Raw genomic sequence first — 16,135 nt, 5'->3', positions numbered from 1 at the left:
GTATTGTTGAAAATTTTAACAGTTCATATGTTTACAAGCGACTCTAATTTCACATGTAATTTGTAGGGTGTTATTTATTAAAAATGGAAATATCGTCTATTATACTGTAACTTTCCACTTGGCTGAATAGTTTCGGAGATTACCCCTACATAATAAAACAAAATTTAGTAGAGAAAGTAGCTAGTTTCCATGTTAACGTGATAGAGTTAAAGTTTTTCATTTCTGCATCCCTGATTGTGGGGATGGTTAAGTCATGACATCAACGAACATAAAAAAAGTTGTCCGTCTCGGCACGCCCGACAAAAGAAATTTAGCTGTCCGAAACACATTGTGGTCAAAGTCAGAGAAGAGGTGCCTGCCTATCGCTGCCGTATGCGTAAGGGAAAGGGAAGCCAGAGAGAAGCCGTTACGCGTTACGTAACGAAGTGGTTTACCCTCCAATAATAATCACTTCAAAATGCACACTCATTAGTTGTAATGTATCATATAAAAAATACGGAAAACTAGCAGGTAAAATTACATAATTACTCTTTTTCTTTGATTTTAACAAATGAGGATTTCAGAAGTATATATCATCTTATATTCTATCTCATTTCCTATTGCGTCTAAAACAAATTCGGAAGCAGGTAGACTCGTTATCTTAGAATGCAAAAAATAAGCAACGTCAACAATTTGACTCAATGCGAGAAAAAGTTATCTTGAAAACTCGCCTTTACAACGAAATTGTTTAAGTATTTTATCCAGTAGAAAGAATTAACGGCGTAGGTAGTCATTTATTTTAGATTTATTTTTCACAAGGGTTAGTTCATTTGGAATGGCGACCGCTACGCTCCCTCGATCCGTGTAATTTGGAAACTAGCCTGGTTATATGAAGTCGTTATCGATATAAATGAAATCGATGCAATCTAGCGCATTTATTACTTACAAATTGCATATAAATATATACACATACGACGAATTTAATTTTGCTAACATATATTCAACTATATATACACATGTATTTGTTTTTAGGACATATTGTTTAAAATTTTATAAACCGCCTTAGTGTAAATTAAAGAGTTAAACAATAAATTAACGGAATTAAAAAGTTAGATTAAGTTTATAGATATAGTACTAAGTTTGTTACACAAACAAATGAACTGTAATACATACCAACTGAAACAGTGTTCTATGTATTTGTAAGGTAGATGTTTTATTCCGCCATTAATGCTACATACCCTCTTACGGTTACATCGTTCACCATTATACGGGTTAGACGCTTTACAGTGGTTTGACAGTTAAGGACATGGTCTTGCAAATTGTTTGATTCGATTACATTAAGTCTTTAGAAGAATAATTACAGCACACTTGTTTTCACTCTGTCCTGCGCGTGTTAGTACATAAATACATGACGCATAAATCAGTTGATACAACTGTAAATTATTATTCATAAAAGATTACCTATACATTAACCAACAACAACAACAAAACAACAACAACAACAGCCTGTAATTTCCTTTGAGGAGAAGGTTTGGAACATATTCCACCTCGCTGTTCCAATGCGGGTTGGTGGAATACACAATATGTGGCAGAATTTCTATGAAATTTGTCGCATGCAGATTTCCTCACGATGTTTTCCTTCACGAATTATAAAGACAAATTAAGCACATGAATCACAGATGCTTGCCTGGGTTTGAAACCGCAATCATCGGTTAAGATGCACGGGTTCTAACCAATGGGCCATCTCGACTGATTTATAAACCAGTAACATTTAAATGAATTACAGGAATAATAATACAGTACGTAATTACTTAATCGTTTTGAGAATAATTATTAATAATACAAGTATATATATTTTTTAATATTAAAAATTAAATTTACGTAAACCGAAGAGCTTCTTTAAACATGTTAATTTTAAAGGTCACAGATTTAAACCGGGTGAAATATCGCTGAGGTTTGAAATTCTGATTCAATATTGACAAATCATTTCGCGCTCCGCGGAGGATGAGAACATCGTGAAAATCAGCATATTTAAGAGGATATCCTAAGACGTGTACATCTACTTATCTACAGTGGAGATAATTAACAGAATAAAGATGTAAATCATTCTTTAGAAGTGCTCTTTGCGCAACCGTAAAAATCATAACGTGTATGATATTAATATTTTGGCATTTCTTGGCGTAATAACTGTGAGCGGGCTAGTATAAACAAGCAAAAAGTAATACATATAATTATATATTAACACTAGCAACCCGCCCTGGTGGCTTCTTATTTCCTTATTATATTGTCCATGTATTATATACAAAAACCTTACTCTCGAATCACTCTAGCTATTAAAAGCCGCATCAAAATCCGTTTTGTAATTTTAAAGGTCTAAGCATACATAGAAAACCTAGCAGAGGAAAACTGACGGTGTATGTACTGGACTTTAGATGATCTTGATTTTCCATAAAATATCATATGAAAGAAATAAATTTCATCGCCTTGTAAAACAAACTAAGTAAGATGATATTATTTTTCTGTATTTCTTTTTACATGATCGAACAACATAATTTACCAAGTATTGATAAATCATCAATAATACCACAAGGCTATTTTCTCATGAGTTATATAAGAACTTGTAAACTAATAAAAGAGAATCATTAAGATTGTTAATCTTTATAGTAATATGTCACGAGAACTATCAAAGGTCAAGAAACTTCAAATTATTTTCTTTATCGAATAATTTATCTACCTAATGTATATTGATGGAATCGAAACGAAACTAACTCGGAAACACATCACTTAGCTTAGTATATTATGCGTATCATGCTATGTACTCCCTTAAGGTAAGTTGGAAACTTATATGTCGTCAACATAAGTTAGTGAGACACGTTTCTGTTATTGAGCTTGAAAAAAAATGTTGCAAACAATTTCTGTGGAACGCCTTCATCATAACATGCTACTTTTTGTACATAGAAATTATTAACTAGAGTAATATTTTCAAAGAAAATTAAATTTAGTTTAATAGTTGAAAAACATGACATTGTTACGCAATGATTAATAAATATATAATATTACATATATGCTGTACATAAATCATGCCGGGGAACATTTTTATCGCTATCGAGACCACACGCACAATTGTTGATAATATTTTGTTTTGTTCCAGCATATAACGTGATAAATATTTAATGAATTTAAAATGTAACTATTATTAAATTGCTCGAATTATATTTACGTTTTAAGACTACATCAGATATCGTAAATACAATACTTTTCAAACTCTGCAACTGACTTACAATTACAGAATGCTATCTTTTTCTGTCTAATATAAAAATGCCTATGACAGAAAGAGACGAATCGGCGTGTAACTATTTACCTGCTACGCAACGTTTATCGGTAAGGCTTTAGGACTAGGACTATTTCATACTAAGTCTTTTCATTTGAATACTAAAAAAGGCCTAATTGGTATAGATTATTCCTGGCCTAAGTAAGCGGAGTCGCGGTCAAAACAGCTCACGATGAATATGTTGTTATCAACGCTACCCACTCACCGGAAAATGTGACGGGCGACGGCGGCGGTGCATGACGCAAGAGGCCACTTATCAGAAAGAGCTCGATCGACTTCCTGCTGGAAATAGCTTCGAAGATATCCATTTCTATTAGAAAAATATGGCTTAAATTTAATGTTTAATTTTAAAATTTCATAATAAAACACCTAAGGATACACCTATGAATATGTATTAAATTATTAGGACGTCCTCAAATGTCAAAACGATGGACATGTTTTGACAAATGAGGCAACTATCGATGCATCATAGTGTCGCCGCTGTCATAGATGTAAGATAAATGATTACGTCACTAATACAATATTATGAAACTTGAATAATAAATTATATAATAACGAACACTAAATTAATGATAAAAAACATTTTACTAATTGAAAACATTCTATTGACAACTACTTAGAAATATTTAAAGTGGTAATACCGAATAGATTGAAAAAAAGTTTGAATTAAATTATAATTATACAATTTAAGTTGATATTTTATTCATTATAGATAATATATTATTAACATTCTTGAAAATTGTCATCATCGGATAACAATTCTGGTGAAAATGTTGGGATCGAAGCCTGCATATGAAATCAGGCGTTAAACTCGACCTTTTCTATTCAGATTCATAAATCTTTATCTCCTTTCAAACACTATCATCGTCTAAATTTGTTTTTATAGTAAATATTAAGTAGATTTCTGCTCACTTACGTCTTTGTATTATTATGTCAATTTAGAAAACCATTCATCAAAATATTATTTACATGTGAAAACGAACCTAGACACAATAATTAAATTAGTTAGAGATTAGATGTGTGTGTATGAACTTACTACGTGTTAGAAAAAACGTGTGCTATACTGTAATAAAGATTTTATAGGCTCCAATGATTTTTTTTTTATGTACAGTGTGAAGATTACTTTTAAAAGCCATTCGTCAGCATATCTTCAAAGAAATAGTGACGGGCTCCGGTGACGGTAATAGTAATAAGAGCAAATGGAACTTGGGTTTCGTGTTGAAAGGGATTAGTGACCGACTGTAACGCCCTCACACACACAAAAGAATCGTATACAATAGCGTCTTTCCAAACTGTACCCTTTCATCTTTCAGCAGAGTTTATTTTTCTATGTCTTGAAAAAAGATGTAACCTTCTGATACGCGATTCGGAAATGTTCAAGATAGTTGGTCACGATAGGGCCCCGGTCTTTTTACTCGCATTGAATCACGTTCATATATTTTGCGTGTAGTATCTATTAATGTAATCGCAACATTAATGAAATTGGTAAAATAAGGAAACGGCCGCGATATTAAGTAGAAGGCGGTCAGTAATGTTACATATAGAATAATACAGTCATATTTAAGTTAATATTTTCCGTGCACGTATATCAATTTAAGTCACGTAAAATAAAAATTTAATTGCAAATAAATTTCTTTAAAAGCTTTTAAACTATCATTAAGAGCTACATTGCAAAGTCGTTTAATTTTAACACCTGTTCGAATGAACTGTTAAAGATATTACAAGTTTAAAGAACTTAAGACTCTATCACACTTTATTTAAATATTTTTAATTTGGTATAGTATTTGGTGGTAAGTCAAAACACCCCACTCATTAAATATCATACCACCTACTAGCAATACTAAAAATTGTGCTCCATTTTACAAGGTGAGCCAGCCAGTGTAACTACAGGCAGTAGGGATATAAAAGTGTATATATATTTTTAAATTGGGTGTGTTATTATAAGGTGCCTACCATCAAGTCTATTTGACAGTCCGCTGACCAATTCGAACCATAATTTTAATGTAACTTGTAATTTACTAAAAGCAAAATGATTCGTTATAATAATAAATCGATATCAAAGGTTTTTTTATTGAAGGAAAAATTATAACGTTATATAACGGGAAATGACTTTATTAAACAAAACTTCAAAAGTAAGCTTACAATCGTTATACAAAACCTTATCACTCATCAAGCACCTTTTCAGATCAAATGATTTTTTTTCCTCTTTTTGTTCCTTACATTTCATAAACATCAAAGAAGTATATGTATCAAAAACAGGCCGCTTATAAAAAAGAAAAAACACCGAATGTATTCTTCCTATTTAAAAAAAGATATAAAATGAATGCACTGTAATACAAGTCTTTTTTAAATACAATACGTAAAAAATGTGATATAATTTTAACAACATACGTCACAACAATTTTTATTTACACTGTATTTCTCTTTTTTAAGATTTCGTATACGCTATTGTGTATATATCATAAAATCCTTATAGAACTAGTCTTATGTCTCACTTTCCACCTGTCACAGACTGTTTTCTTCAGTAGACTGATTTAGAGTTAGGTCATACAATCTGGGATGAATATTGTAGATAACAGAAACCTGGTTTTAGGGTTTATTTGAAACACGAATTGAAATAAAAATATTTTAAGAGAATCATAAAGCTTTATAATGACCCATATATAGTTAAAGCCCATCAATATGTCTGAAAATAAATATATACGTAAAAATAAAACACTATTTTAAATTACATTTCAAATTTAGATGATAACCTAAATAAAAGGGATATTAAAAATACTTAAAAAATGTATAAATCTATTTGTTCGCGAAGGAGCGCCCCTCTACGTTAAGTTATCAACAGCCTGCATTAGTGTGTGTGAGTCGCACGCTGATGCAAGATGTCTAAGTCACGTAGGACGACTAAGAATAAAGGCTGCAATTGAATATAAATTAGTTAAATTCTTTGGTATTTTTTATTAATAATTCTTTTATGGAATCCGAGTATTGCCTACCATATTGACTCGCTCCTCACCTTCAACGCACACTAACACATCTTGTTAGCATAAACTTTACTCATACATGCACGGCGTACCTTCGTAAGTGAACAGATTCATAATTTCTCATGTCTTTATGTAAAGCTTAAATTATATTAAACATCTAAATATTTTTTCTAATAATATGAAATGAAGATAGATAAGGGACATATTCAGAAGCTGAGATAGCCCAGTGAAATCCAGGCAAGCACCAGTAAATAATAATGTACTTAATTTGTGTTTATAATTCATCCTACTCGACGGTGAAGGAAAACATCGCGTGGAAACCTGCGTGTGTCTAATTACAAAGAAAATCTGCCACATGTGCATTCCATCAACCCGCCTTGAAACAGCGTGGTGGAATATGTTCAAAACCTTCTCCTCAAAGGGAGAGGAAACTTAGCCTAGCAGAGGAAAATTTACAGGCCATTGTGGTTGTTGATGATGATAGGTATTTTATATTACACCCTATTTTATAAATATATTAAATTACTCTTGTTAAATAAAAAAAGTAACATTTTACGATGTAAGGCTAAAGTTAATGGAAACTTCTTCGTGATATCAGGGCATTAGAACTCTTGGCATAAATTGCACGTGCGTGTAAGTTTTTAGTCACTAGGTGTTTTTTATGTTTGTTAAAATATAACAGTGTTGATTCTTCATTATAACGTAGCCTAGTTCCACGGCCAACAGACCTACTAAGTATTTATGGAGCAACGGAGTGTGAAACTTAGCATTTAAATTAAAGAAATGGCCTTACTGGGTTAACCTCGGTTCGTCTAAAATACTTCATGCTTAAATCATGTTTATTTTAAAAACTTAAATGAGGTTTGTTATAAGCACGTTTAACATTTATTACAAGACTATTTTTTATTCATAAAATCGTAAATATACAAAACTTAAGGAATCAGAGTAAATAAATAAAATAATAAGTTTATTGATATCTGGTTTTGCAACAGAATTAGACTGTTTTATTAAACAAAACCTTTAAACAAATGCCCAATTGTGATGTAATCAGTAATTACTAGGAAGCATTTTCCGCAACAAAAATACATAAAATGTTATATTGATATATATATAATATTTACATTTGAAAAGCTTTTGGATTCCATTGAAGACAGAACTTACATAAATTATTGAAAATCTGTAATATGACTATGACTTATTAGGACCGAGCTGCTAATAAATAATCATAATATTAAGAATTTTCATGTATAAAATAAGAAACCAACGCTATATCCTAAAAAATCTACATTTTTTAATGTTAATATAACATTCAGTTGTAAAATTATCTTTGATTTTAATCTTAGACGTTAACAACATTTATACATAATACTTAAAAATTATTAATATGTATAATAATTTAACGAAATGTTTGTAATTAAAGTGTAGAATGTTGAATTTTAAATAATAAAATAGAATAGAGATCCTACTTTATGTGTAATGAGTTATTTGTATAAAGAATATTATATGTTTATTTTATTTAAAATATTCACAAAAAAGAACTATGACATAATTGATAGGACGTTTATAATATTTTCACAGAACAGCGATATTTTCGCATAAAAACTGATAAAGGTTTGGTAAATGTGTCTCTTTGTATCCTTCAATCTCGGCTCTTTGAACTAGAATTTTCATTATATTTACGCAAATTTTTACATAATTAAATATAATAAAAGTCTTTGAAGCGCTACACTCATTGACATATATAAAAGCAAGCGCTAACCCAAGAGGGTTTTACCTACTTTTACTTTATGTAGACTAATTTTATGACTACCCTTTATCGTGCCTTTTTATGTGGTACGGACTCATTTATTTATACACCTTATTAGTAACGGCTACGCAGTAACGAGCTCATAGATTTTAATGAAATGTTTTATATATATCTCAAACTCCTGACACTTATAGATGCTATTTTTTATATTCACTTATACACGTAAAGACTAAGAAATTTATTCACCCCAAACTTTTAATCAAATTACTTAAATCGTTTAATTAAATTTTATTGTTGTTGAATGGTGCAGCTTTATAGTAGGGTAGGTATTACCCACTCGGCAGATATTCTACCTCCAAATAGCGATGCTTATAATTGATGTCAATTTGAGTGAGTGAGACACTGGCTTAATGATAAACAGAAACAAGAGACACAACGTAGTTCTTAAGGTTGGTGGCGCATTTGCGATTCACAAAGAGGAATTGGTGACTACTTAATATCAAGTTATCATTCTCGAAGAACTGATATTTTAAAAAATAAACCTTATATAGGCCTTTGCGTGGATTGCAATTTATTAGCTAAGTATATTTTTTTCCATTATTATAATGGGTCGTCAGAAGAAACGTTAACAAACAAACTGGTGTTTTGTCACACCCTTGTTATAGCTCTCCCCTATGAAAAGTGGCAGTGTGTACGAGGGAATGCACACCACTCAGATTTCACTACAAAAGAGTTTAGTGCGTCTAACAGACCTATTGAGCATTTATGGAGAGACGGTGTTTGAAATATTGTTCTTTTTATTTCTTCGAGTATATCAATATAACATCCATAAGAACATAAAAATTAAATATAGTACAGTGATTAAAACGAAGAGTAATTATATATATATATATATATATATATATATATTTATAGGTTTACATAGATCGTATAGTTGCTTAAAATAATCACAACAACCTTTGGAGGAGTATAAGTGGTATACCAGTAGTCTTGTCTATTTTTTCAGTATATTTCATAATTTTATTTACATTTTACACTAACTGAAGCGGAATGAAGTAACACACAAAGTTCCTTTTGCATCTATAAATGTATATACAGACAGTTTTTTTAGTCGAATACTTTGTAATAGAGAATGTAACGGAGGGATAAAGGTTATATTCCTGAAGGAATATGGAGAGTCAATCGATCACTTTAACAGGATATTTATATCTGTTTGCTTAGTGTCCCTATTTCCAGTTGCCCTAGTTAGATGTATTATGTTTCAATGTTATATATTATTCAAGATTAATCAGAACATATTCGCGTAGATGAATAAATATTAGCTAAAATTTATAGGTTTTAGAATTATAATTGAACATTGATGTGGTTAAGTGTTTCAATTATAATTATCAAATAGCGTAAATATCTCGAATAAATGTATTTATTTGTTTTAATTGTTTTAGTTTGAAAACTCGATTGTAATTTATATTGGCAAGGAAAAGCAACTATTGCATGTAATTTTCAAATATCTTTTTTGATTATTGATCGTAAATATTATTGTTGGTATGTGGTAACCACCGCCCATAGTAAATAGCGCTGTAAGAAATATTAACAATTCCCTACATCGGTAATGGGTCAAGAACCTTGAAAGCTCATCTTAAAGTTGAAGAATGAAGAAGTCCCGTGCGCCTGTAGTTACATAGGCCCTTCAAACCGGAACACAATGGTACTGCTGTTTGTCGAGAGAATATCTGATGGGGGGTAGTATAGGTACAGACGGACTTGCACGAAGCCCTTTTTATCACAACATCATACGTTATATAAACAGTAATGAACTTTTGAAAAAATTAAGAATAGGTACATTTAACCAAAATTCCAAAAATTACAAACATTTAAATAATTAAGAAAGATGTCAGCCTGGAAAATTTTCTACAAGATTGTAAAAATGTGGCAGATTTCATTGAAATAAGACATTCCAGGTTTTTTCAAAATGTAGTCACAAATTATACACACGAATGTTTTGAAGCACATGCAATGGTTCATGCATGGTTCTTACCCAAGATTCAAAATGCAATCATCAGCCTTAGCTGATGGTTGAATGCATGCGTTCTAACCATGAATTCAGGTAAGGCCAACTCTCAAAATTATTACAATTCAACATGTCACAACCGTATCAACAACTTCAACTTGAAAAAATATCTTCATGTGTATCTTATAAATAATGTCCTAATATGTTGTAGTATGTATGATCCTCCCAAAACCATTCTATTGATCCAGTACTTGCAACTAACCAAAATTGAATTTGATGGAAACACCAACGCACTCAGAGCTTTCCATTCTAGTCCTAAATTGATGGCCGCACATTTACACACGGCTCCCCACAAGCCGCAAACTTTTTGAATGATATAAATACAGTTGATACTGTTTGAATTATCATTACAGATAACAATTGTGTTTTAATAACAATTTTAATTAATTAATATACTTTAGTATAATACATTAGTTGCTGTTATGTCTGTCTAACAAATTTTATTAAAAAAATAATTAGTTTATTTGTTTGATTTGTAACACTTTCACGTCTTAGCTGTCAACCGATCATCATGAAAATATGCTGACAGGTTGTATAGTGTACAGAAAGGGTTATATTATAATAACTAATACATGCACAACAACCCAGCCCGTATAATGTTTGTAGTGATTGGAAATCGATCAAACATCAGCACAACTTTACAACCACAGTTCGTATTTTATACAATTATATATCGACGTACGAATATGTCATTGATAACTAGACTGATAGAAAAAAATTAGGATTTCTCAAAGGTTGAATGTAAAAATGAAAGGCTGTTTGATAAACTACCCCATCGAACTGCATTATATCTTACTTAAATATGGCCTAATGGTACTTATATATAGCAATTCTGTCTACCATTTCGGAAGACATACAGCGAGAAGAAACGGCTTAATATCTTATTACTTACTTCCCAAACTTATATTTTAAACAATTAATATTTGCGTAAGTAATAGTATTACGAAATCAAGTATAGGTTGAATCGAGAAATTTAAAGATAAATGAAGTATATTTTTAATGTAATATCCAGTACTTTAATTTATTATGTTCCCGATAATTATTTTATCCGCAGTGTTAATTAATAACACTTGTGAGTATGCTTCGTACTTATCTCAAAATATTTAATCTACATAATTATTATCGAAACATTTTCCAAGGTTAGGTTATATAAGACGAAACGTATTAAGTTTTAGCTTAGTTCATATATAGAATATTGATTTTCTTCGACAAAATATGTCTTGGGTTTACGTCGTTTCCAATAAACTTTGATTCAGCCACTCACGTAACTACTAACACAACACTAAAATAACCTATAGTGTCAGATTATATTAGTTCTTTTAGTTATGTGTAGATACCCTAGTAATATCATAAATGCGAAAGTTTGTGGGGATGGATGGATGTATGTATGTTTGTTATTCTTTCATGAAAAAAGTACTGAACGGTTTTGGATTACATTCTACAGTAATATAGATTATACATTAAAATAATACATAGGCATACAATACATATATAATGAACAAACAATACATGTTTTCTTTAAAAATTAAATATCGAAAATTGAAAAGAACTTAAAATTTATTTGGAACGCACTCATTTTTAATACATCAAATAACTTCATAATCCTAGTATAATCGTAAATTTTTGATTTCTTAATATTCGAGTAATTCGAAATCCGAAAGATCAAGCCAATTATAATTTCCTTTTACTTCAATAACATTCAAGCGTACATTCGTGTATTTTATAAACAATATCATCAAATGCTTTGACAGAAATTAATAAAACGACAGAACATATTTGTATCAATAGGTTTATATTATTTCTATATATGCTTATACATTAATGAAACCGTACTTCTACTACTTCTTTAGTTTCTTGTCGATTTTCTCATACGAAATATATTTGCAATTGAAATGTCTAAATGCATAAAGTACGGCAATACATACTGTAAAAAGGCAATTTAAACTCGATGAAAAAAAATCACCAAACTAGTGAGCATAAAAACGAGAGAAAGTTAAAAGAGCAAGCACACCAAAGGTATTGCAATTAAAAACACATTAAAACGTTCGCATTTTTCATGACGACTGAAATAAACGTCATCAAGTAACAACTGCATAATATGAACACGGAGACACAAAACAAAAACTACTTACCATTGTTACTCGTTTTTGTTTTTAGGTCGAGTATTCCTGTCTTTATGAAACGTGAAAAAAGTAACAAACTGTGCCAACTAGTGAAAATATAGGCTTAGAATGTCAGTGTCACTTTCCACTTCAGCTTTATATTATATATCCTTTGTTTATCACATATATATTAATCATTATTAATAATTAAAAGTGTTGAAGTAGAACCTTCACTTGTTTTTTTTAGAACAAAACTTGTTTGTTTCATGTAAACATCACTAATATAATTCGTAGAACTTTTGATACATCCTATATTGACACAATATTATTCCTAAAAATTATAAAATAAACAGGAAAATATATCGAAATATTTATTTGAAAACACAATATATACACTAATGTTATAACTATCGCAATTTCTAAATTCACTAAGGTACCGTTTTATACTTTAGGTTCGAATTGTCTCATAAAATAAAAAAATAATTTTAGTGCCGAACTTGGTCTGGTATATTTCATTTAATTTATAAATACAATGTTATTTACTGCACAGCGCAAACATATAAATAACATCCGACTATTTAGGATACATAATAAAGCGCCTTATCGCTAAATAGCCATTTCTTCCAGATAACTCTAAGATAACTTACATTACGACTATAAATTGGATAGACTTGCGAAAACAATAGACCGAAAGTTAGCCGCAAGAATATATGAATCATGGAATGAGATTAATAAGGAAAAGTATCTCCGATCGAGCAAAGTAAGTAAATAAGCGCTGCTAATATCCCTTGTAAGGATTAGGTTTATCAAAGCTGACATGGCAGATGCTGTAATAAAGATATTGCACCTGTCACATGTTAGATCGCGCTTACAAATAAATATTACACGAATTCGTCTTTACTTGTACTGTTATTACACATAAGTATCTTTAATCGTTATTACTACAAATGGATTCTATATTGCTTGAGATTAAAAGAAATCAACTTTTTTCGACTGGTCATCGTATAAGTTGGTACCACTATCTGTGGTACCCCATTGCTTTTGTTCATGACGAAGATCGTCTTTTATATATGTGATGACACCTAATTGGTCTAGTATATACATAGAACAGCGTTTAACGCAATTTGGTTCCAGGTGTTAAAACTATCATTGTATGTGTCATTATTAGGGAGTTTTTTATACATCCATTAAAAAAATAACAAATGCCAAACTAACTAACCGCATATTGTTTAGAAATTGGTCACTATACTCTAATGATAATATGGTATTTTTATGATATTATCTATTTCTGAATATATGTAAATTTATCAGATGTGAACTGTTGAAACTGGTAAATGTACGTCACACTTTGACCATTACTGATACAATATTTATGTATACCTACATTGATCATATTATGTAACTTTTCTTGTTAGTGGAGTTTTAATCACATAAATGGTTTTAAAAAAGTATTTAGTCATTTTTATTTTATTTCAAACTTTTGAAAACTATTTTGATTATACAAATTTAATAGTCATATTTTAGACAGGACTTAATTATTTTAGTTACAAGTTATAACGCAACTTCGACAGTTTCTCGTTCAGAGAGAAAGTTACGTGAACTATTTCATCATTTCATGTAATATGTATGTATCATCTTCAATACCCAAAACTGAGCCTAACGACGCGGACCGCCTTACCTTGAAGTTTCTCAATAGCCCAACTACCGCTCCGACGATTTACTTTGCCTTTTGAAGCAGAATTATCGATTAAGACCTATTTGCATATCATAGTAAAATCTTTTTCAATGACCTATTACCAATACTTTGTTCTGTGGACGATGAATATTTAGTAGGGAAATCCTAGGAAACCTCAATTTACGAGATAAAAAATCACTTAAATTTCGATTCAATGTCGTTAATTTCTTTTCAATAAATAGTGATTATGTTAATAATCTTCTGATTAATTTTGAAGACTATTTTAGGGCGTAATCTATTTCAATTGAGGCATTGGATCCTTCGACCATAATGGGTTACGAGAGAAGGATTTAACACTATCGACTTCCAAATTCCATGCAGCTCCTAAGCATCGCTTGTCAGAAAAACCAAATAAATCTTTGTTAAATCTGAGCATGTAACCCAGGAAGTGGAATTTGCAGCCTTAGCCAGGCGAGACATTAGAATAATGAGGTAGTTGAAAATACAGATAGGTATTTGTATAGCAGTTTCTGCATGGTCTAGTTACATCAAATTTAAAAAGCAATAACAATTTGTGTCACAAATATAATGAATAAAATATTCTGTCAACTCAGTTATATTTCTGAAATGTTTATTACTGTAGAACTCTATTATTTCTGAACCAATTTGGAAAATTAATTTCTTGTATGTATAGTTTAGTTATTTGCATCGATTTTTAAAGAAAAAGTGTAGTTATTTTGTTACAATTTTCTATTATTACCATGTATTTTATAGACACTTTTTTCTCATCTTTAACAAATCATTAAACGATATAAATGTAAGTCAATCAAAGATTTTTTTTACCGTCTAATCAAAGTGCTGTCATAATCATATTGTCAACAATCATGGAACCATTTATTGAATGCACAGAAACATTCCGAAGCAATTTCATAATACCCAGAGATAGAGTAAAAGAAAAGACACGAAAAGTCTACGACCTCATTATTTATGTCAATCGATAAAACTTTTACGACTGATTTAATTTTGTACACAAAAAATACATTACGGCCGTTTTATTACATCGTCAATATCCATGAAAACGGATAATAAAATGATAAAACTAAAGTTTGAGCTGATGATGTTCAAATTTTATCTAAATGAGTGTTCTTATATATCGTGTACGGACGAACACTCACACTCAGTATCCAATAAAATGATTATGATTGCTACACTTTGATGTCTTATTACTGAAGGATTATCATTGAAAATTAACAAGCACATACTTCCTCGGCGCTACACAACACGACGTAGCGTACCTAGAACGCTGACCTGCCGAAAATTATTATAATGATAAATTATTTTTATTCTACCCAATTAATCTAAAGCTATCAATAAAGCTGTATTATTTATAGCTATGTTCTTTTAGTATGAGAAGGTAGGTTCAGGGAAGTTACAGGAAAAATGGACATAACATCCTGTACCTACGCATCAACGTTGCAAGAAGTAATTCATACTTCCCACAGTAGGTAAACAATCTACCAAGACTATTAACTTCTAATCCATCCTCGCTACCGTAATTTATTTCCCAGGGTTTGGACCCTGGGAGTAATTTTTCACACGTTATTTATATTATTAAAAATCTTAAAAGCAAAGTGAAAGTAAATCCAATTCAATAGCAAAGCAAAAGTGATGAACAGTGATTTTTTGATCGAATTTCAGCCACGGTGACCGGTCCACAAACATAGTCCAGTAACCATGAGTTAGACATTTTAGGTGAAAGTAAGGGAAAGTATTGCATCTTTGCGTTTGCAAGCACATAATTATTATGATTTCTCTGATTCCTTTCCCTAATGGTCCAATAAATGGAGAATGATCAGTTTCATAGATAACCTTGTTTTTAATAAATTGTTTAAGCTAAGGGAATGAAATCATTGGTGATAGATTTTGATTCTTATAATTAATATAAATAAGTAAGTTTTTAAATATAAGATTTTTCATTTTTATTCCAATGTTGGTTATTATGTACTATACTAATCATTCTACACTATCATATTTATTTTCTGTGTTATAGATATTTTAATTATCTTTTCATTTGTATTTTAGCCTCTAGTGAATATACTACAATTACTCATATCTGCTTATAAATCCATAATTATTCAGCGGTTTTTTAAGTCGGTAAAGATACTAAGAAGTCTAGACTTATCTTGCGTAGTAACTCAGAAATAGCTACTAATAAAAATGTCTTTTGTTCACCCATTTTTTATCCTCATTCT

General features: G+C 30.5%; 1 protein-coding gene and 1 long non-coding RNA gene across 4 annotated transcripts in view; one reads left to right on the top strand and one right to left on the bottom strand.

The window, feature by feature from the left end:
* The window catches only part of LOC124534860, a 34,717-nt gene extending 24,319 nt beyond the window's left edge, over nt 1-10,398 (bottom strand). Inside the window, exon 1 of the long non-coding RNA XR_006966766.1 lies at nt 10,309-10,398. This is a non-coding gene — a long non-coding RNA (uncharacterized LOC124534860). The remainder of the gene's footprint in view (nt 1-10,308) is intronic.
* LOC124534858 (hemicentin-2-like) overlaps nt 1-16,135 on the top strand; it is an 85,174-nt gene that overhangs the window by 27,182 nt on the left and 41,857 nt on the right. The window lies entirely within an intron of this gene.

The sequence above is a fragment of the Vanessa cardui genome, chromosome 13, assembly GCF_905220365.1.
Source record: "Vanessa cardui chromosome 13, ilVanCard2.1, whole genome shotgun sequence".
Lineage (NCBI taxonomy): Eukaryota > Metazoa > Arthropoda > Insecta > Lepidoptera > Nymphalidae > Vanessa > Vanessa cardui.
The sequence above is the reverse complement of the archived record's forward strand: the minus strand, read 5'-3'. Positions and strand labels throughout refer to the sequence as shown.